At 45.4% G+C, this 23,857-nt stretch overlaps 1 protein-coding gene across 6 annotated transcripts in view; it reads left to right on the top strand.

Moving 5' to 3' along the window:
* ZBTB7B (zinc finger and BTB domain containing 7B) overlaps positions 1-23,857 on the top strand; it is a 60,308-nt gene that overhangs the window by 15,138 nt on the left and 21,313 nt on the right. For 2 of the 6 annotated variants that reach the window (XM_029580405.1, XM_029580408.1), the window contains exon 2: positions 18,435-18,662. The exons of 2 other annotated variants lie outside the window; for them this stretch is intronic. The gene's annotated coding sequence lies outside the window, so the exon portion shown is untranslated. Of the gene's footprint in view, positions 1-14,253; positions 14,508-18,434; positions 18,663-23,857 lie in introns of those variants that run through there. 2 more of the 6 variants (XM_029580407.1, XM_029580406.1) reach the window with 2 other exon arrangements.

Consider the following 23,857-nt stretch of genomic DNA (forward strand, 5'->3'; position numbering starts at 1 on the left):
TTTTTTTTTTTTATTTCCTTGTTTTATGCTCATCTTGGCTGCTCTTCATAGGTTCCTCTTTCTTGAGGTCGTGCCTTGGCTGTTTAAAGTAATTGTGTTCCCCCCCCTTCCTTCCCCCTACATGTTTTTCACTGCAGTCTGGAGCATTTTCACTGGCTTGTACAGGGAAGTGAACTGGGTGATGGTGTGGGGAGATAGGGAGGGGTAATCAGACTGCCTCTCTGTGCTTAGTAATACAGTCCATTTTTAATCCTGTGGAATCAAGGGTGTCATGATTAAGGAAACGGCTGCTTGTGACCTTTCACATGGATGTCCTTAGCGCAGAAGTGTACTTGAGCAGCCGTGCCTGGCACCTGAGCATTGGGTAACGCTGTCTTTAAAACCATTCTTAACCCTGCCAGCTTGTAATACCCCTGCGCTGCCTGGTAACTCGGAACAGGTCCTGTTTCTCCTGTTTGCAGTCTTAACAAAACAAGAAAATCCCTTTGCAGTGCTGCCAGCATTGAGCCAGCAGGGTCGGCTCTGTCAGCAGGAGCGTTGGCCCAGACCATGCCAGTATCCTGGTGATGTTTGCCAACAGGGAGGTGCCTGCTCACTGTGGATGGGCGGAGAAGCACAGGGATCGGAGTCCTCCTGTTTACCGCACCTGTTGGAGGTGGGGAAGACTAGGCTGCATGCCTTGTGCAATATGACTAGTTATTCCAGATTTGAAAAATCTAATGAGCTCTCCAGCCTGTCTACATAAATTGAGAATGGGCATGGATTGCTCTGAAATAACTCCAGCCCAAGATCTGCAGTTCAAGGAACTGGCATAGGAAAAGAGCTTGTCACCTCTAGGACTGGAAGGCTCAGGGGATTGGGTCACAGGGATACAGAGCCTGTCACCTCTAGGACTGGAAGGCTCAGGGGATTGGGTCACAGGGATACAGAGCCTGTCACCTCTAGGACTGGAGAGCTTAGGGGATAGGCACAGGGATACAGAGCCTGTCACCTCTAGGAATGGAGGGCTGAGGGGATGAGCATAGGATATATAGAGCCTGTTAACTCTAGGACTAGAGATGAGTATAGGGATACAGAGCCTGTCACCTATAGGACTGCAGGGCTCAGGGGATGGGTGCAGGGATATGGAAGTAGTTGTCTCTAGAACTGTAGAGCTCACATTGCACAGGGATACAGAGCTTATCACCTCTAGGACTGGAGGGCCCAGGGGATGGATGCAGAGATATAGAGCCTGTTATCTGTAGGGCTGCAGGGTTTAGGGGATAGGAGCAGGGATACAGAGCCTGTCACTTCTATGACTGAGAGCACAGGGGATGGGCACAGTGAAACAGAGCCTGTCACGTCTAGGACTGGAGTGTCAGGGAATGGGTGTAGGGATACAGAGCCTGTCACCTCTAGGAATGGAGGGCTGAGGGGATGGGCACAGGATATACAGCCTGTTAACTCTAGGACTGGGGGAGGAATTGGGGATTGGCGCAGAAATACAGAACCTGTCACCTCTAGGATTCAGGGTGGTTCTGAGGATGGGTGCAGGGATACAGTGTCTGTCACCTTTGGGACTGGAGGGCTTGGGGCATGGGTGCAGGGATACAGAACTAGTTGTCTCTAGGACTGGAGAGTTCGCATGGGCACAGGGAGCCAGAACTTATTGCTTTTAGGACTGAAGGCCTTAAGAGACAGGCAAAGGAATATGGAACCTGTCACCTTTAGGATTGGAGGGCCCAAGAGACAGGCACAGGGATATGGGGCCTGTCACCTCTAGGACTGGGTTGGTACAGAAATAGTTTGCACTGGTGCTTCCTGTGCTGTAGCTTTTTTAAATAAATAAAATACATTTTTGTTAACTTGTGAATTGCTTTTCCAGATTTTTACAAAACTATATACAGCAATTGTTAATTACAATTAAAATTAGATATAAGATAATTAATCAGCAAAACCACAAAATAAATAATATCGAACAATAAAAATAATCACAACCAAAAACTTAGCAGTTAAGAAGTAGTTAACATAAATTAATACTGCATGATCCTAGGAAAATGTAGACCATCCGTTAGCAAAAATAACTCTCTCATTTTAAAATGTTGAAGGCTTGCTTGAATAACTTATCCCTTACGAAACTTCAGAAAGATCATCTCCTAGTCTGAGATGCCTTCTGAGGGTGTTCCATATCCATAGAGTAATTATTGAAAAGGCCATCTCATTGCATATCATGCCTGGGTAATTGTAGGGAATGATAGTAGCTGCGCCTGTCACATCTAGGACTGGAGTGCACAGGGGACAGGCATAGTGGTACAGAAGTCTCACCTCTGGAACTGAGGGAGGCTCTATGGATGGACACCAAGATACTGCACACATTACCGCTAGAATGGGGGGATCTGGGCATGGATACCGGGATACAGAGTCTGGTGCCTCTAGGACTGGGTTGGTGCATGCAGAAATAGTTTGCACTGGTGCTTCCTGTGCTATACCTGTTCTGTAGAAGGACAGTATTTGTGCATGCATGTGTGAGGGAAATTTACACTGCTGCTGCCTATGCTGTACGTGTTTTATGGCAGGACTGTGTATGTGTGTGTGTGGGAAGCTTGCACTGCTGCAGCCTGTATTGTTCCTGTTCTGTTGTGCAGAACACCTGGCTGCATACTAATATAACAGCTGTCAGCAGATAAGGAGCTCGTGGTCCACCCAGTCGACCCCATCGTATCCCTCTCTCATATGCCGATGCAATATGGAGATGCTAAAAACGTACGTCCAAACTGGGTGCATGTTTTTTTTAACGCGCGCACAATCCCCTCTCCTGGGCGCTCGATGCAATAAGCAAATGAGCTGCCATGCTAAAAAGGACACGCTAGGGATAAATTGTGCATCCCTAACACGTCCATGGCATGGGGCGCCGAGGAGACGTAGCTATGCACGGCTTAGGAAAATGGACACTCCATTTACGAGCATCTGTTTTTTTTCCCACGGCAGCTATTTTACCAGCACAATATACATGGCCTAGAGTGTGTATATATTGTGCACCCCCCAATTTTTTTTTTTTTTTTTTAAGTCAAGACTTTTTTTTTTTTTGCATGGTGCTGCTATCTGTGGTTCTTCCTACTGAGTATCGCAATGATACAAAGTAGGAGGAACCACAGAACAGCATTTTTTTGTTTTTAAGTTGAACCCTTGATGTGCGAGAAGACTTTAGCCTGCTCCAGACAGGTGTAAAAGTTTACAGGTTAAAAAGTGCGCCTTGTGGGGGTAATAGCTAATAGCTTCATCTATATGGCATTTACATGCGATGAGAGCTATGCCTTTGTTTGGACATGTGCTTTTGGACGGGCTGATCCCCTTATTTCATCGTGGGTTATAAACATGTGTCCAACTGCTGGTTAAGTTGTGCTCTAGGCTCGGTGCACTTTATTTCACTTCACTTCCACTCTCTGTATCTGTCTCAAATAGGCTTGAATTCTCCAGCTGTTTGTATGTGGAAAGGGACCTTAGGAGCCTTGAATCCCTGAACCTCTAAACAACTATCATCCTAATGAGAGCTCCTCCTCACCCAAATACCTTTCATCCTCAAAAAGATGCCTCTCTTAGGAACACAGTACCCCCTTACACCATGCTGGGGTGTTGGCTCAAAAGGAAGATTGTCTCCTGAGTCATCAGCAATGCTTTGTGCACCACCCAGCTTCCTTGGAGGTCTCATCCTAGTATTAGTGTATGTTTAACCTGCTTATCCTGTGAGGTTTATTAGGTCAGAGGCCAGGGTGGTGTGCAGCAGATGAGGAGAAACTCAAGCATGGGCTATGTTGGCTGTACTCATAGCTCTTGCCTGGGTCAGATGGTTCCCCTTGAGGTCCTCGAGGCACTTAAGACTGCCGATGGTAGGATTAATGTTGGAGTTGTGCCTCTACATCTTTTAAGAGTACCTAAGCTAGTTTTTGTAACTTTTCCTCCTCCATAAGATGCTGCTTTCTGGGGTTTTTATTTCTTGTAGATGTTGAAGTTTCCAGTTCTCCTGTAACTGGATCACAAACTCCAGGACTGCCAGCTGGTTCCATGTTAGGAACAGACTGATCCAGTCCTGGTTTTGCCTTCCATTGTCTGCATGGATTCTGATTTTCTTAGGAAAATTAATGAGAAAATCAAAACTACAAATCCTTGTATGCATTGTGGTAAAGCCAGGACTAGATTAGCACGTTCCTTATGCATGGAGCCATTTGGCAGCCCTCTTATAAGGGACACTTGTTACACTCATAGGTGTCTTCTTGTTGTTGTTATTTAGATGTACAATTGTGCAAAAGTTTAGGTACCCTGATCAAATTTAATTTTGTATTTATTTTATTTATTTGTAATATTTATATGCCGTTTTTCTAAATCAATCATAGCAGTTTACAATGTATAAATAAAAACATAGCCAAACAGTAACATAAAATTCAAATAATAAACAAGCAGACTGTAAAAACAAACAATACAATAATAAAATATTTAAAATGCAACCTTAAAACATAATTAGAATAAAATAAAATGAATAAAAAAGGTAAAAGATTAAACTATTTTTAGACCACACACTCCAGTGATTGTGATGGTTTGAAATAAAATGTATACAAAAAAAATTCAGCAATAATAAAATTACATAAGACAAAGAGAAAATACAGGTGCACCTGTTACTGCCATTATGTTTCAATGAATCTCTAAGTAACAAGCTGACACAACATCTACGTGGCACAAAGTTAAACAACATTTTTCTGCACAATTTAATGCATAATTACTGTTTATTTGCAGGTTGGGTTTTGTTTTTTTGGTTTTTTTTTACAGATTCAGAATATGGCACATGCAAAAGTTTGTGCATCCTTTCATTCAGTCCTTTGTAACACCTCCTTTGGCAGAAATACCAGTTTCCAAATGTTTCCTGAAACCAGCTAAGAGTGTCTATTCTAGCTTTTGGAACTTTTTTTTTCACTTCCTTGCAGAAACTTTCTAGCTCAAAAATATTCTTAGGTGGTCTTGCATGTACTACATGTTTGAGATCTCCCCACAGATTTTCAATAATAAGCAAGCCATTATAACCTTCATATTTCTTTCTTGTAAGTACTTTGTGGTTGATTTTGAGGTATGTTTCAGATCATTGTCTTGCTGAAGTATCCAACCTCTTTTCAGCTTCAAATTCTTCACAGCTTGTGGGACATTAGTTTCTAGGATATGTTGATATTTAGTTGACTCCGTTCTTCCTTCCATCTGTACAATATTTCCTGTGCCACTGGTTGCCACACAACCTCTGTGCAAGGTCTTTTTCCAATGCTTTACCCTATTTTCTCTAGGTTTACCTTGTGTGGTTGTGGCCGAGAAGTTCAATTTTAGTTTCATTAGTCCATAAAGATTCAGGATTATCATTTTTGCATTCTTTAGCTGATGACATTTGTAATATGGTTGCAGAAAATGTTTCCTTTTGACAACCCTCCCGTGCAGATCATTGTTGTGTAAGTAATGCTGTCTGTGGGCAACTACTTCGGTGACAACTAAACTCTTCAGCAGGCCATCTGCAGTATCTGTGGGTACAGGTTTACAGATCTGACCAGTTTGTAAAAACAATAAAAGTGGTGTATAATAATACATTCCTAATAAAATACAAATAAGACAAAACTGAACCATCACAATTCTATCAGATTTTTCTTTGAAGCATTTAAAGAGCTTTTTATAGCCCTCCCCTGCTTTGTAAGAGTGAATTTATTTTAATTTTCAAATGATCAGAGAGCAGCTTAGAGGGGCCAAAGGTTTCCAAAGCAGACACAGTAACAATCAGAGTCAAGAGTATTTGTTAACCTCTGGAAATATGGGCCTTATTAACAATTAAAAAATAATAATGAATCAACTGGAAGGGTGTCCAAACTTTTGCACTTGCCATATTCACTTTGGGTCGATTTTAAAAGCAGTGAAAGGCCGTCCATGTGCTGGCGGTGCGCGCAGGGGGAGAATTTTCGGTAAATACACGTGGCGATGCAATTGGGGGGCCCCCCCCCACCACCTAACCTTCCCCCCCGCCCCCCGCCCCCTAACCCCAAATTCTTTATTTCAGTACTTACTGTTCCGCTGGAGTAGAAGTAATCTGCGTGTGCCGCCTGGCTACCAGCGCGCACTGCACCAGGACAGCATCAAATGGCGCTGTCCCAGCCCATCCCCCAGCCAGCCCCTTTGGAGATGCCTGGCACTTGTGTGCGTACCGGGGTTTAGGCACGTGGCCAGGCTTGTTATAAAATTTGCGCAGTGTGTGCAAGGCCTGGCCACGTGCCTAAACCCCGGTATTTGTGCGCATGGGCCTTTGAAAATGTACTTGTCTATTATTTTCAATCTGTTTAAAATCAGCAAATAGTAATTTTGCATTAAAAACTGCAGAACGTGTTGCATTTAACTTTGTACCATGCAGAAGTTGTCAGCTTCTGTTCACTTAGAGATTTTTTGAAATATAGTATGATCAGGGGTGCCTAAACTTCTGTGTCTAGCTACATATAGCCACGTTTTCATAAATATAATCTTATGGGGTATCTCAGCTCTAAGGCCTGTCTCTTGCTTTCACACACTAGCCAGTAAGATATAGGAGGAAGAGAAGAACAAGTGTGGGTGGGCTTTAGCTCTCTAACCTGGGCATTCAGGTGGGAAGTACAGCCAAACATCTGGAATCTTGACCTAGCCTTGACTTTTCTGGCTCCCGTCAGGCTTTCTGGTGTGGCATTAGGATGAAAGCAGGTAAGACAGGGCTGGACTCTGAGATCATGATGTCATGGAGTTTTGTGGCACCAGTGTGTCTGCGCATTCTTGTCCTGGTAGTGCTGTATTTTCTCTTCATCCCCCTCACTGTTGGAAGACATCGACTTAGCTGCAGGATCCTGAGGCATGCTTTAGAAATAGGCTTCTCACCACAGTTGCTCTGGTGGAATCCAGCTGGGCATCTGTGTCTCTTTATGCTGATGGTGTTGGGCATGTGATGTAACATACCTGTAACTACAGAAGCTGTTATGGCTGTCTCATGGGATGAGCTTTGCTGCTGCCTCTTGAGCATTTATGTTGTGTAAGGAGGGGGCAGAGTTATTGGATAGAAGGGGCTGCAGTGCACTGCACTAATCAGGGAGGAAGCTTAATGGGACTCAGTGCTACCAGCAAAAGCCTGCCATGGGCACAAATTGCAATTCCTATTTTTCTTCTGACCCATGCCATGTCATCTGACAGAATTTTCATAATAACATACAGAAAAATCCACGGGAGAGCAGGCGATACAGAAAAATAAAATATTTAAATGAGGACCAGCGGTAAAAGGAGGCGCTAGGGACACTAGCGCATCCCTAGCGCCTCCTTTTTGACAGAAGCGGCGACTGTCAGCGGGTTTGACAGCCGACGCTCAATTTTACCGGTGTCTGTTCTGAAACCCACTGACAGCTACAGGTTCGGAAAACGACGCCGGCAAAATTGAGCATCCGTCTTCCAACCTGCGGGCCGCGGACAGATTTTTAATTAATTAATTAATTTTTTACTTTTGGGGCCTCCAACTTAATATCACTATGATATTAAGTCGGAGGGTGTACAGAAAAGCAGTTTTTACTGCTTTTCTGTACACTTTCCCGGTGCCGGCCGAATTTCTTAAAATAAAATGTGCGGCTTGGCTGCACATTTTACTTTTTGTATCGCACGAGAATAACTAATAGGGCCATCAACATGCATTTGCATGTTGCGGGCTCTATTAGTTTTGGGGGGGTTGGCTGCGCATTTTCGACACACTATTACACCTTACTGTATAGGGGGTAAAAATAGCGCATCGAAAACGCACAGCCAAACGTGGGCTAACAGTGAGCTCCACCGGAGCGCACTGTACTGTATCGGCCTGATAGTTAATGACAGCAGATAAAGACCAAATAGTTCTTCTAGTCTGCACAGCAAGTTGCTTAAGATAATGACTGCGGCTCCATACAAGTTACGCCCATGCCATCTGTTAAGGGTAGTACTGCTGTTCTATGCAGGTGGTCCCATGCAGAAATATAGTTGTTCAATTTCTTCATTTCCATTCTCTAGCCACTAGGGATTCTTTGTGTTTGTCCTACAGCCTTCTGAATTCCATTACTATTCTTGTCTTTATCACCTCTTCTGGGGGGGGGGGGGGGGGAGCACACCATACATCCACCACTCTTTCCATGAAGATCAATAACAGTTTCAGAAACCAGCCTTATACTGGGACACACATGGCAACTGGAGAGGGTGAGACTCTCTCCTGGAAGGGTCTGGGGCAGGGTGAGAGGACCCTTGGAGGTGGTCTCTTAGAGAAGATATAAGGAGAGAACGTTCAGAAGGGAGATGGGACAGATCGAGAAGAAACAGGGAGGAAGGAGTTGGGCAGGGTAAGAGAACACCCAGGGGATCTTCTGGAGGGCACTGGAACTTGTTTTCTGAAAGGAGCTGGGTGAGAGGAAACAGGGAGAGGATCTTTTGGAGAGGGCATAGGACAAGGATGGGGTGTCTTGGTTGTGAAAAGGAGTGGGTACCAGGAGTGAAAGGAGAGAGGATACATGGAGAAGGTTTCCTGGAAGGAAGTGGAAAATGGTGAGAGGACAGATGGAGAGAATCTCTTGGAAAGGGCCAGGACAGGGAACAGATCTTCTGGAGAGGATTTGGGCAGGGTGAGAGGGAGAGGGTCTCCTGGAGAGTTCTGGAATTTAGGGTTAAAGAAGCAGGCACTTGAAGGTATAATGTGCTGAATCTTAGTTATACCAAGTTTGTTGTGCTAAAGCCTGATGCTGCAGTGAGATGCTGCCCCCTCGCCTTATCTCGTCACATCTTTCTTGCATTTGAACAGAAATATCTCCCCTTCCCTCCACCCTCCCACCTTAATCCCACATGCGTCAATTTCTTGAAAACAAATGCAAGCTGATAAGCTGTCATGGTGTCTCCACCCACCCTTGTGGTCCATGCCTTGCATAACTGAGGGTTTCTGCTTTCTGAGAACAGATTAGCAGCCTCAAGATCCTGCCCAGTTCACCTCTTCCTCCCACCCCTCTTATACACTTTCCTCTTACCTTTTTCACCTTTCCCCCTTAATGTTCTCTTCTACCTTTTACCCTGATATTGCTTCATATTCTGTTTTTATACATCCCTGTTTAATATTTATGTATGTAGCACCATCCATGTACCACACAAATTGAAGCAGATGATTAGTGTTCTTGTCCCATAGAGCTTACAGTCCATATTTCAGTGCTGGGAATTAAGCAAGTCACTCAAAGCCATATAGCAATGGAGATGGGATTTGAATTTGGGTCTCATGTTACACACTGCCAAGCCCAGCTGTTGCAGTATAGACCTTTTCTAACCGATGAGATGTACAGGGTTGATCTGCAGCTGGATTTGGAGCTTGTTCCTGCATAGTGATATGAAAGTGGGCACAAACTTCACATGCCCACTGAGCCTGTAATGTGTTAACAGGGTTCAGAAATACTTTAGTGGGTCAGTGGCTCTATAGCTGAGCCTGAAATGACCACTGGGTATCAGATATGTTTTGGTTGCTGAGGCTTTGCTGTACAATATAAGGGAACTTGCAAATTGCCAGCAATCTGTCTGAAGTGCTGCAATGCAGTGGGGGATCAGTGTGGCCTCCACAATCCTCCACTACATTGCTTAAGATTCATAAGGTGTATGGGAGGAGCTGCTTTGAAACTAAGGCAATGAATAGGTTCTGGGGTTGCAGTTATCTCTTCCACAGTTAGCACTATCCTCTGACCCATTGAAAAGAGCAGCAGACATATAATTACAAAAGAGAAAAATTATACAGTGCTGCATCTCTTTCTCATCATCCTTTCTTCAGAGTGAACCCCTCCATTTACTGCTGCCCTCCACTGCCAGAATCCAGAGTAACATGGTTTTACCAGAAGGAATCTGTATCCAACAAATCTGATCAGTTTCTTTGGTTGGATTATCAAAGGATTAGATGAAGAGTATGTGGATGTTTTGTATTTAGATTTCAGCAAAGCTTTTGATAGTATCCCAGCACAGGAGGCTTAAATAAATTGAGCAGCATGAGGATAGGTCCCAAAATGGTGGACCGGCTTAAAAATTGGGTGATTGATAGATAACAGAAAGTGGTGGTGTCATAAAAAGTGTTTCTTTGTTAGAAAATGTGTTAGAAAAGTGTTTCTTTACAGCCATGCGCATGTACAGTGTAGTCAGTTAAATCAAGTTTATATTGAAGCATATGAAATGCATTTTATTCTTTTACTTAGATGAGGGCCTCTTCTGGGCCGTCTTCAAACTTCAGACACCTGTGTCCTAGGAAGGGGGGCCAAAAAGTTAACTTTCTTGAATTGGGATGCCTTCCAACTTTTTTATCTTTGTCCTTGGGAGGCTTCAAAATCTGAGTCCCCACTGACCGGGCTATTCTGTCTATTTAAACCCCTGTTAAGAACAGTATAGGAGTGGAGCGAGAAAAATCTTGACTGACTACAAGAGAGATATTTGAGGGCTAATTGCTTCATGATATTGGTAAGCTTTTAATTATAAGTTATTTCTGCATACGAGGACCCTAGCTAGTATTAGCTAATCATGTACTAGAAAGAACTTATTTTACAAGAAAAATGTCTTTAGTAGATATTTATCTACTTGCTATAGTTGCAGACACTGTCCCTTGTGTATTTTTGTACAGTATTGCTTATGTTGAATAGCACTATAGAAGTGATAAATAGCAGTATTGGTAGTAGTTCCATGTATCTACCACCGTTTCAAGAGCAGTATTAGAAAATATCTTTATGGAAAGGGTGGTGGAGATATGAAATGACCTCCCAGTGCAGGTGGAGGCAAAAACAGTAACAGAATTCAAGAAAGCCTGGGACAAGCACAGGGGGGTCCTCGTTAGGAAGAAGTGACAGGAAAATCAGAGCTCAGCTAGGCTCTATGACACTGTACCACAATGAATATGCATGAAAGAAATTTGTATATACTACCTTTATTATGTGCAGGTTTGGAAAGATCTGCTCTACTAGGATATCCACAATGAATATGCATGCAAATGTATGCATATTCATTGTGGATATCATGAAAACCCGACTGGCTGTGGGGTCCCCAGGACAGGTTTGGGAAGCCCTGATCTTGGGGAAACTGCAGAATGGGGCTGAGGAGTCCGAATGTTACTGCAGCCTCAGGAAATAGCAGTGCTCTTCTCAGACATTTACTATCAAGGAGGGGAAGATGTGGCTAGAATCAAGAACATTGAAGGAAATAGTTCTAGGGGACTTGGCTGATGGTTGGACGACTGTGAGGATGATGCAGACAGTTCTAGCTGCAGTGGGGTAGTTTTGGGTGATTTAGTTGGAATTTGCACCGCTTTGCTAAGGCATTCTGGGGTTTATAGACTGTAACTGTCAATGGGAAAAGCAGATGGATGGGTCCCAGAGTGTTGGCATGGAATGGAGGCAGTGTGTCTGTTTCTGGGCCTCTTCTGAGGTTTATTTTCATGCAAGGCAAGCGCAAGCATTGAATTGGAGCTTTTCTGTTCAGTTTATTATTGCTACCTAGTGCTGCTGCTCTGTTGGTATTTATGTGACACATAGGCCTGACAGAGTAGGCCTTAATTAGTGAGCACTGCAATCCCTTGTAGAGACCAAGTCCTTCAGAATCTTCACACAGTGCAATACCACCACTCCTCCATTTATATTTTTATTATAAAGTTGTAGTTCCAGCAAATGCACAATTAGAGCATTTTAACTTAACATTGGCAATCAAGTTCAAGTGCTACCTGAGCCACACCTACTTAAGCAAAGCTGGCTAACTGGTTAGCTGATGTCACTTCCATTAGTCTTTTGGCATAGCCAGCAGAGTTTTGTTCAGTTGCCCATTATCATTGTCAGCCATAGCTTAGTGACTGATAGTAGCTAAAGTGCCCAAGCCCTGCTCTTGCATGGTAAGTGCATTGATGTATGAAATGACTAGGCCAGAGCTTCCCAAACCTGTCCTGGGGACCCCACAACTAATTGGGTTTTCAGGCTATCCACAACGAATATGCATAAGAAAAATTTGCATATTATAGACGGTATATGCAAATTTCTCATGTATATTCACTGCGGACATCCTGAAAACCCGACTGGCTGTGGGATCTCCAAGACAGGTTTTGGAAGCCCTGGGCTAGCCATCCTGTATTAATGTCAAGCAGGTTAGGTTCGATGATGCCAGTCCTGGAACTGTAAATCCTTTATATCCAATCAGAGGTTGTGATGAAAGCTTGCTAGTTAAGAACATAAGTGCCAGTTTGGATCAGAACAATCGTTCCTCAAGCCCATCATCTTGACCCTGAGAGGCCAGTCTGGGTCACAAGTACGTGGTAGATTTTGACAGCAATGTCCATTTCAGGCTGCTCACTCCCAGAAGCCTTGAGGGACACTCAAGGCTCACTCCCAGATAGCCTTGAGGGACACTCAAGGCTATCTGGCTAAAAAAAAATTCTATATATAATTTCCTGCATTGGATTGTTTTTTTAATAGAAAGGCTTTACACAACTCCATTAACTCCTTAGTTTTTATCTGTCCTGAAAAACCATATTATCTTGCTGATGTTACAATGCTAGCTCTTGCCACTCGGCCAGGAACCGGCCCAAACCACATACAGCACTGTTTGAATTTACTGGATGATTAATTTTCTACTATAATTCTGCCAGTGAGAGGGAGGGCTGGATTGGCTTGAGGGGAGGATAAGAGAGAGGACTGGCAGGAGGCAAAGTTAGAGAGAGACTGGGGGAGAAAAAGGAAATGAGCTGGGGAAGCATTTGATGGGATCAGTTAGGGGGATGATTAAAAGAGATGGGCTGGGGGGGTCAGGAGAGAGGGGAAGGTTAGAGGAGATGGGCTGGGGGGTCAGGAGAGAGGGGAAGGTTAGAGGAGATGGGCTGGGGGGGTCAGGAGAGAGGGGAAGGTTAGAGGAGATGGACTGGGGGGTCAGGAGAGAGGGGATGGTTAGAGGAGATGGACTGGGGGGTCAGGAGAGAGGGGATGGTTAGAGGAGATGGGCTGGGGGAGGGTTGAGCGAGGGGAAGGTTAGAGGACATGGGCTGGGGAGGGTTGAGCGAGGGGAAGGACATGGGCTTGGGGGGTCAGGAGAGAGGGGAAGGTTAGAGGAGATGGGCTGGGGGGTCAGGAGAGAGGGGATGGTTAGAGGAGATGGGCTGGGGGGTCAGGAGAGGGGATGGTTAGAGGACATGGGCTGGGGAGGGTTGAGCGAGGGGAAGGACATGGGCTGGGGGGTCAGGAGATAGGGGAAGGTTAGAGGACATGGGCTGGGGGAGGGTTGAGCGAGGGGAAGGTTAGAGGACATGGGCTGGGGGAGGGTTGAGCGAGGGGAAGGGGAGAGGACATGGGCTGGGGGAGGGTTGAGCGAGGGGAGAGGGGAGAGGACATGGGCTGGGGGAGGGTTGAGCGAGGGGAGAGGGGAGAGGACATGGGCTGGGGGAGGGATGAGCTGAGAGTAGAGATTTGTGGATCTTGCTATTTGAAAAGAGAGAACGGTTGGTCCTCCCTCGCCGGAGTGGTCTTGTCAGTGTGGACCCATTCCATTGCAGATGAGGCCTGAGATGCTTGTGGACTGCACCTCCTCGCATGCCCCAAGTCTATTCCTGAGGGCCACGAGGCAGGTCTGCTGTTCAGGATATCTGCAAGGAATATTCAGAAAAGGTTTGCATGCATTTGCTCTGAAAGTAGTTTGATTTACATGTTTTGGTTCCCTGAAAAAGCAGACCGGTTGTACCCTTGTTCTCTAGCTGACTGATAACCTGCTTGCATCTGCTGTAAGTGTGCTCTCTATCGTATCCTGAATAATTGCCTGTTGAGCAGGGTGGAGAGCACAGCCTGTCCCCATTGATCTCTCTCCAGCCCACCTGATGCAAACACTTTGTTTGTGTTTGCACCCCTCCTTTTCCCATCCTGCTCAGTTGCTGGGCAACCTCATTGCTTTGGGCCCTCCTGGGAAGAAGGGAGAAAGGAGGCACTTCCAGTTCCTTCAGTCTCCTCCAGCATTTTCAGCCCTGTCTGTGTCCTCTGCTTTTTGTTGAAGTCTCCCCCAGCACTATGAACCCCTGTGTTCTCTGCCTTTTTGTCAATGTCCTCCAGCATTTTCAGCCCCTGCGCCTTCTGCCTCCCAGCACTTTCAGCCCCTGCGCCCTCTGTATTTAATCAGTCTCAGATACTTCCATCATCTAAGGTAGCCCAGTCTCCAGCAAAATCGGAATACACCTGGCAGAACTCTGTGGATTCTCTCGTGGCACTCCCTGCACTGAGGTCACACTGTGTTTATGACATCGGGGCTATTCCCATAGTAACAGACCATTCTCCTAAATGCAGGCACATGGCCTTGCTGCTACTGCGAGCACTTCCAGCTCTTCTCTGCTGTACTAGCCCACGTGTCGGGGGTGAGGGCGGAAAGGGGTCACTTTCTGCTGCTTGGGCCGGCCACCATGGCACAGACTTCATCAACTTGCAGACCAAGCTATTAGGAAATCAGAAATGTGAAAGGTAAAATTTAGGGGAGAGGTCATGCCTGGGTGTGCCAGCCATATATGAACACCTAATATGGCATCTTTTGGACACAATTTTGGAACACTATATTTATTTGTTAATTGGTTGTGATGACTCCTCCTGGGAGGTCATTAATACTAAGCCCTCAAAGCTGCCCAGTGACCCAGTTTCTAGAGGAAAGCTTTTTTGACTCCTCCCTCCTGTTAGTCTCACCTCTCTAGTGCTCATTTTATTGTAGGAGGACGACTACAAATCCTATAGTGCACTACAGTGTCAATTCAACAACCAGGTCTGAGCTGACTCACTTGACAGCTCTGAAGTTTTTTTTCGTGTATACATATATCTTAAAACCCCGAATCAGAGTAGCTTTGAAGGGTGGAGAATGCAAGTGGCTATGACTGTATCGGAGAGAGAGCTCATAGTCACCATAATTCGGTGGAAACCATCATGTCCAGTCAGTGTACAACTGGCATAACAGGAAATAGGATTGAATTGTCATAACCTCGCAGTGACCAAGAATGATGGGCTAATGGATTAAACACACTTTATATGTAAATTTGTGGCAGGTCATTGGTCAAGAGCCTTCACTAAGACTGGTAGAGGCTGCAGCTTCAGGGGAGATCAGCTCACAGAGGGAAGCTATGCCATCTTTTCTGTACTGGGAATGAATGGCTTGGGTATAGAACAGTCTGTGTGCACCCATGGGTACAGAACAGTCTCTGTGGATTTTGGGCAAGCCCCCTTAATGACTGGATTCCTGGTTCTGCTGTGTATGTACAAGGCCCACCCTGGCTTGAGGCTGTGAGCAGCCTGCTCACCTGGAACACTGTGGCCATGGGAAAGAACTTCTACAAAGATCACCTGCCAACCAGACTGAGTAGGATATTGCAGTCCACTCCTGGCTTCAAATCCAGTGTAGCCTGCTTTTAACAGGAAAAAGGGACAAATCTAGACTCGGGCTAAGACCTGTTGGTGATGTCGTAAAGAGACTGCTGTCGCATTCACTCCAGACCTGCTTTCTCTAAAATGATGGCATTCAGTCAGGAGTCGGTAGAACATGGGGCAGGTACAGAGCATCTTGTGGGTGAAGTTGGAGATCAGTTAATGTTTGGCGTATTGCAGCAGGAACGATGAGCAGACTGAAGGGATCTTGTAGTTTTTTATCTGTTGTCATCTCAATTATGAGCCCACTGTGGAGATTTACTGTCCCTTAGGGGCCAATGCAATAAAAGTGCGTTGAAAGCAGGCATTTAGTGTTGAGCGACCTCTTTTTCTAACGCGCACATAGGCACCTCTCCTGGGTACGCGATGCAATATTTAAATGAGGGGGTCACGCTGCCAAGGAGGCGCTCGAGTGGATTGCATGCCCCTAGCGCCTCCTCGGCAGCGGGCGCCCAGGAGAGTTTGGCTGTCCGTGGGTTAGGAAAGTGGACACTTAATGTTACGAGTGTCCGTTTTTCCTAACTGGTGCACAGCCACGGGTTAGGAAAATAAACACTCGTTAACTGAGCGTCCACTTCCCTAACTTGACCACCGGCACTTATTTATTTAAGCTTTTGGTTCCTCCAACTTAATATCGCCATGATATTAAGTCTGAGGATGTTCAGAATGCTTTTCTGTACAACATTTTGTGCTGTTCAGAAATTAATGCCTTCTCTGGGCAAGCATCAATTTCTCAGCGTAAAAATGTGTGGGTCCAGTGCACATTTTTTTTTTTTTTTTTTTGCATGTGGGATGAATAACTAACAGCCTCATCTACATGCATTTGCATGTGATGAGTGCTATTAGTTTCACAGCGCGTTGGATGCATCAGCCCCTTAGTTTGTAGGAATGTGCAAGTTGTCTTTGTCTCTCTTTTTCTGGTCAATGTCTTGCACTCTCCATATTTCAATCTCTCAGATTTACAAAGTTGACAAAGGGGAGATTTTCATTGTGCCACATGTATCCCTCTCCCCACCCCCAGTCCTACCAGGAAACTACCTTATTTATATTTTGTAATGCTTTTCCACCAAGGCCTAAGGCACTATACAACAAATAAGTATGCTCACTGGCAGGACAGATAACAGATGTTCCCCTACCTCTGGGAACCTCTTGCCTTGTAGACTGGCTACCTAGCATTGGAAAAAGACAGCAAATCCTTGCCAAAATTAAAATGAACAATATTCCAACTTATGATTTCCTGTATCTCTGCTTCTTCTCCATCTCTGCCTCCTCATTCTTTCTGGTGTCCTTCCTTTTTCTTTCCTTCAGCATGGATATTTTAATATGTTCTCTTCCTTCTCTCTTTCTGCTTCTCTACTTTCTTCTCTTCCTCTTATTCCATGCTTTCCTTTCCCCTTTCTTCTGCCCTTTTCCCCCTATGTCCTCCCCTCCTTTCCTCCTTCCCTCCTTCCCTTTCTTCTCCATTGTCGCCCTGGATTCTTTCCCCTCTACTCCAGGGTACTGTCTCTCACCCCCGTCATCTCCTCTTCCCCATCATGGGTCCTTTCTCCTTCACCCTCCTCACACTACCCAGTCCTCACTCCCTCTCCTTTCATCCTTCCTCCTATACTAGATTCCCTCTCGCTTTTTCTTCCTTCTTCCATCTCTAGCTCCCCCCATCACAACTGAACCTCTTCTGGCAAAGAATTCCATAAATGGGGGTGGGGGGGGGGCAATAGCTGAAAAAACCATCCCCTTTATTCCACAACAAATCAGACCCCTCCCCCCCATGCTCCGAGGTCCCCAGACTGAATTCCTCTTCATGGCTCTATCTTCTCTCTCCCTTTCTGAGGCTGTACCCCCTGAGTAGAGCTGTGGCAGTTGTATTGGCCAGTAGCGAAAGGCAGTGGGGTCAGAAGTGGCTTCTCCCACCACCTATCCGGGACACCAATGATTCTGTCAGATGCTTGAGGTGGGTGGCAGAAGCCTTCCCCCTTAGACCCAGCCTTCCCCCTTAAACCCTGGGCCACATTAACATGCAAATCACCGGCTTAGGGGGCAGATGCCTTCTTTGGCCAGGTCCTCTGGAATCCTGCCAGCCCAGCTGAGGGCCGTGCACGCACAATTTCAAAACTATGCGCGGGAAGAGGAACCTGAATCTGGGTGGGCTTTCTGCTTGCTCCAGCGGGAGTGTGGGAAATGAGCCTCCTGCTGATTTCAGGAGACATGGTAGGTTGGACTTTACTGCCACTGCTCTTCTCGATATTACATTATGTCAAGCATCCTTCTGGGACTATTTCTGTACCTTACTGCCACATTTTCTTGGTAGTTGTAGTCCTTCCTGTGTGGGTGACTTTGTTTGTCAGTACCTTCTCTCTGCTATGTGGTTGTATGTCCCTCTGCTGGTAGATGTGTGCATGTCTGTCTGTCTGTCTTTCTGCTGTGTGTCTCCCTCTGATTTTCTTTTTGTTTTGTCTCATTCTCCTTGTGGTTTGTGTCTTTTTTTTTTTTTTTTCTCCTGCTTTCTCTGTTCTCCCAGATGGAGACCTCCAGAGCGCTCACTTCCCTGCCTGTCATTCAGAGCATGGCAGACAGGTAGATGGGCAAAAAGTGTTTTGGGTTTTTTTTTTTTTTTTTCTTTTAACAAAACAAATTAAAAGAATTATGAGATTGCATCAAGAAAAAGTTAGCAAAATAAAGCTGAGAAATTATTTCTGCCCTTGTTTTGTGTTCCATCTGAAGAAAGAGAACTGGAAACCGGGTTTTAGTCTGTAGCGTGCAGCGCTCTGGGGGTACAGTGGAAAGTTGTGTAGCAGCTCTGAGAGTGCTCGCCGCACCTCTTCCTTCAGTCTCTGTACAGTGGCAGAGACTGGCACCGCGCCCCTCCCTCCCTCCCCCTTCCTTACCTGCCTGTACTCTTTTTTTTTTAAATAGGGATGTTTTGGTGTATTCATTTTTTTTTTTTTTTTTTTTTTCTCTTTTTTCTCCCGTCTCCCTGTTTAGTTCTGGGAAGCCCTGGTCAATGAGGTGCGCAGCACAAGGTATGGGCGTTGACTCTTAAGTGGATTTTTTTTTGGTCGAGGTGGGATCTCAGGCAGCACTGCTAGTACGCACTGGGGAGACTCAGCCAGACTCCCTGCACGGAACTGTCTCGTGTCATCGCACCCCTGACGCCAAGGAAAGCTGAGTGCAGACACCCCAGGGAGAGAATTCAGCCGGACAGAAGGAAAGGTAAGAGAGAGCTACAGTCCTTCTCAACCCCCTGGGCAGAAGGGGGCCAGTCAAAAATGAAACCCTCATGGTTGTGAAACTGCACGAAGCTATTGGCAAGACTTAGAGATTTCTTAAAAGGGGCAGCGAGGTGAGGTGAATCAAACTGTATATTGAAGGATTGTTTTGTTTTTTTAAAGGGGAGGGAAAGTACTTTTACAGACTCCATTTTATCTGTTGGGGGAGATAGGCATTCTGTGAATGATGGTATCTTGAGGTGACAGAGTGTGGAGAGCCTTGTGTCCACTTGGCCTGAGTGGCATAGATCCACTTCTCCTGGCATTTAGGATTTTGTGCAGTCACCTGTAGGAGGGTGACAGCGACCTTCTATACCTGAGCAAACACCCTTAATGAGATGTACTCAGAGTTCTGTGCATAATGTAAGATAAAGTAAAAGCTAACCACTGCCTGCTACAGGAAAAGCTCAGGGGCCTTCGATTATTGTCCTGGTGGGGCTGGTACCAGCTCAGGACAGAGACCAGAACCCCATGATAGTTATTCTGGAGGGCTCATTCAACTGGGGACAGAGCCTGGGAGAACTGTACCAGTTGGATAGAGAACCTAGGGCCACTGTCTGCCACAGCCCCTGCTATTTTGCAAATAAACAGGGTTAATGTGCTGTATTTTATATTAACATGGAGAGCTTCAGAATTACTTTGCAGTTTGTAGCTGCAGGACCCATCTGTCTTGAAAGACTCCTGGGAAGAGAGACACAGAATATTGCTGTAATGAGAGACATGTTGGTTCACTTTCTGCTAGTCCTCCCTCTCTCTCTCTCCTTGTAATATATCTATTTTCAGACCTATATTTTTAATTGTGTGAGTGTGATATACTCTGTAAACAACTATAGTACAAGGTTTACACAAGGGAGTGTTTATATTCATAACTCACTGCATCCAGAGATTGGGGCTTCCACTGTGGAGGGTGGTGGGGAGGGGCTGGTATTGGCGTGCTTGACACTACTGCAATCCAGAGACTAGGATTTCCACTCTTTTATATTAGGGTCAGGGAGAGATGGAAGGGGTGCATGCTTTGAAGCTCACCATCTGCACTACATGCTGGCTGGCAGGGGTCCCCAGTGCAAGAGCAGCTGATTTTCTTACCTGACCTGAACATTGAATGTCTGCAGCACATCCAGGCCTGACCAATCCCAACAGATGAGGGCCACATCTGAGCCCGGATCCCCTATACCTTTGTGCTACGGCTGGACTCACTGGGCCTCGTGGTTTGTTTTTTTTGTAATAAATGTTAGAGATTTGAGACTGCAGTGACTGTCACATATTTCATAATTGTGCTGTAGCAGCTCAGATAAGCAAATTGAAGCAGCAGGAAGCCTGCAGCAGTGCAGCCGAACATGTCAGTCCTATGAATTCAGCTTGTATTGATTTTCTTCTGCACGCTGGTTGTAAACACATGCCAGCACTCTTTTCAGATTTTCCATTTTACCATACTTGACCTTTAACTCTGTTGTGCCATTCCAACCTTGATAGATGTCATTGCTTTAGATGGGAAGTGTTTGCTTGAGCAAAAAACCTCAGAAGTTTTCCCCCCCCCCCCCGAGCCATGCCCCAAATTCATATCCTTGCTCCTTACATGTGTCTATAAGTAGCAGATGATCAATATCTTCTCTTAACTCAGGTGAAGGAAATAATTCTCGCTAGATTTAAACACTGCTTGTTGCAAAATGCTGCAGTGCATGGTGCAGTTTGGTTCCAGGTGATGATGGGCTTTTCTGCCTAGTCTCTTATTTTCTCACTCCCATACCATCGTACTATAAGTATGTGGGATCCTTACATAGCTTCTTGGGAGATGAAGACTTAAGAGGAGCTAATGAGCACGGAGGGCTTGAATACCCATTTTTGACTTTAGAATCCCTCTGTAGGAGGGTTCAGGCCAATTTCAATGATATCTGTAGGTTTGTGGGTAATTGGGAGATAAGGGGAGGTGCACACTGTGCGAATGAAGTAGTTGAGGTTTTGGAGAGCTTTCAGGAGCTCGGGGTCTTGGAGAGCTTTCAGGAGCTTTCAGGAGCTAGTGTAAGGGCAATCGGCTTTGCTTGGCTGTGACTGTGGCAGTCACACACACACACACACCTCTGTGTATATCCTTGTGTCTTGGAGAGCCTGTGAGCCAAGCAGGACAGTGGAAACCACGCCTTATTAATGACTGGAAAATGTTTCTCAGACCCAGGAACTGTGTTCCAGGAAGCAGCATTTTGGGATGACAGGAGGCAGTTTTCCTGCTGCTTCTCCCTTCCCTGTGTATCAGCTGCCCATTAACCCTATTTTCTGAGGGAGGAATTAAGCCACTTCTGGCTTTGTGGCTCCCACCTCTCCATACCATCCTGGCGCATCCTGGCACCTGTAGGCTTGATTTCAGACAGAAGAAGCAGGAGTATAACTCCCACAATGCACCAGGTGTACATTCAGTACAGTGGGGGGGGGGGGGGGCATCCTTATTTTCCTGGTTTCCTCACATTGTATATTTTTGGATTAAGCTTGGTTAGACCCGACCCATGGACAAATGGCAAGGTTTCGAGTAGTGTTTTCCTGTCTGGCCATAAATGTAAGCAGGAAACACAAATTTTAAGTTAGAGAGCAGGAGGTAACGCAGTACTTGTGTGTTTCACTTTTAAAGGCTTGTTTTAATTTGTCTCTTGCTGTGAACAAAAATGACAGCTGGCAGTGGGGTAAGAGAGGCAGCGATGACTTTATGGACTCTTGGTTGGGATCCAAGTACAGGATCTGTACTGTGAGCTGAGGACAGTCTCTTCTTGGCCTTGCCCTTTGAGCTGAGAGAGAGACGAGCCTGCACAATATGGGGGATTAATGCCCTGCCACCTGACCCCAGAGGGATACAATTATATTATGACTATTGCCAGAGCAGGAGGATTAAACTTCCTACTGTCTAATGTTCTAAACAAAACCTATATTATGCTAAAAACAACCCCCCCCCCCCCCCCCCCATCCAACAGAAATCGAGAAAAGAGTGTACATACTAAATGACTTCTGATTTCCCTGCTCTATTTTGGTTTCTAATGCCCTTCTCGTGCTTTGTAGAATTATCCATTCACACCTTACCCTAAACTGTTTGCCCTTCAACACCCCTTGCACTTTTTAGCAGTTCTTTAATAAAGATGTCATGTCTTATTGCATAAAAGGCATGACTCACAGCTAAATAGAAAGGATCTCAACAAGAGAGACCGCTTATTGGGGTTCTTTCCGCAGCGTGCCATCAGTAGACACAGCACTGAACAGCTGCTGCTGATGGTCATTTCCTGAGTAGTGGAGGTGGCAAAGGTCTCTTCTTTCTGGGTTTCTGTTGGAAGCAGTACTAGTAGGGGGAACAGCCCTGCCATCAAGGCACTGTCTTTCATGATTTATCATTTTTAAGTAAATTAATACCTCGCGTCTCCACAGGCTGCTCCTGTCCCTTGGTTACCACCATTGTAAGCATGCAAGTCACTCATAGTCTGGCTACTTTATACTCCTTCAGACAGGAGTGTTTCTTTCCTTTCCTTTCGTTGTTGGTTTCTTTTTTTCAAGTGACACAGGTTTGACATTCTGCAGTCAGGGGTGGAAATTTTGGCTGCTTATCTTGCATTTCAAAGCCAGTGTGCTTACAACCCTTTGCTAGGAAGAGAGGAAACTTTCAGCAGCTGCACTGTTCACCCCCCCCCCCCCCATCCACTGAAGGCCATCAGAGAGCTGTTGCCCTCACTATATATAGAGCCCTGGAGAGAAGTAGAGAAACTGAAGGCTGCTGAAATGCTGGAAGTGGCAACCGAGGTGTCATGGCAAACAACCCCCAGAAAATTCTCCTCGCCCAGTTTCTTTCCATTGTTGACTGACAAAATCTTGAATTTGACTCTTGACCTGATCGTGGTCTACTTGGATGGGTCAGTAAGGCATTCTCGTCTATATCAGAGACTTCTGGTGAAAGGCCTGGTTTCCATTTTAGATTTGTTGTTCTCCAGTCTGTTGGAGAAATCCCAGTTGCAGGGAATAGAGGAGAGACACCAGCACCTGCTGGGTTAGATGTTGTTTCCCCTTGGCTAACTTGCCCCCCACATCTCTACTTTCTCCTGCGGGGTTGTAACAGTCTGTAACATGGATGACCCTGGATACTGCAGCAGTCGGGTCTTTTTTTTTTTCTTCAGTCCCAGAACAAAGAATGGAAAAGAGAAGGAAGGGCCTTTGAAACCCAGCAAGAGCTGATATGACATCCTCGGAGAATCCAGAGTAGAATCAGGAGCCCAATCGTAAATACAATAGGAAATCCCTGGCTTCCTAACAGAAAGAGGGGAACAGGCAGCAGTGCCCTGTCCAGAGGGAAGAATTGATATAATAGGTTAAAAAATGTTTGGGTGGATGTGGGCTTGATTTTTCACATTTCAAATTGTGAAGACAATAGGAGTATCAGCTTACCTGTGTTTTGGATCTGTTGGTATAGTTCCTAGGTCTCCTGTCCTTTTTGGCTTGAGACGCTGTATTTCCTACACTTTAGTTGTTTTTCTGACTATACTGTGTATCCTGATAACATCTCCCTTTCGATTTACAGAGACTTGTGATGGTTGGGGCAAACACTTAGGAGGTGCCTTTAAGAACTACTTGTTGAGGAGAGTCTTAGTTTTCCTTGTTCTAAACTGCATACTAAATTTCCCAAACCTGTTCTTGCTGCTCAGACAGGTTGCTCCAGCTCTGGTTTTCATACACTTTTTTCCCTTTCCACTGAATTTTGGTGAAAACTAGAATTGGATCATTTTCTTCATGTTGACCTGGGCAGGACTGATGACAATAGAAGATTCACGTGATAAGTTTTCTTGGAATCAGACTAAATAGTTTTTTTTTTGTTTTGTTTTTTTTTTAGCTTTCAACTTGAATTATTTTTGCGAGACAGTCAACTGAAACTGCCATGACCATTTGGTTTTGTTGTCAGAGACACTGGAGAGCAAGTTCAGAGGTTACTGTGGAGACTGAATTTGCTATCCATGCCACGAACTGGCACTGATGTGACCTGTGGCACACTCATGCACCCACATATCCTTTTGTATACTTGGTCTGGGCCAGCACGAAGCACGTACCCACACATCTGATCCCCAGCACTCAGCGCTCCTACCTAAGTCTCTTATCAGCTCTCTGATCTGCTCTCACACT

This window comes from Rhinatrema bivittatum, chromosome 16, assembly GCF_901001135.1.
Source record: "Rhinatrema bivittatum chromosome 16, aRhiBiv1.1, whole genome shotgun sequence".
NCBI classification, from domain to species: Eukaryota; Metazoa; Chordata; class Amphibia; order Gymnophiona; family Rhinatrematidae; genus Rhinatrema; species Rhinatrema bivittatum.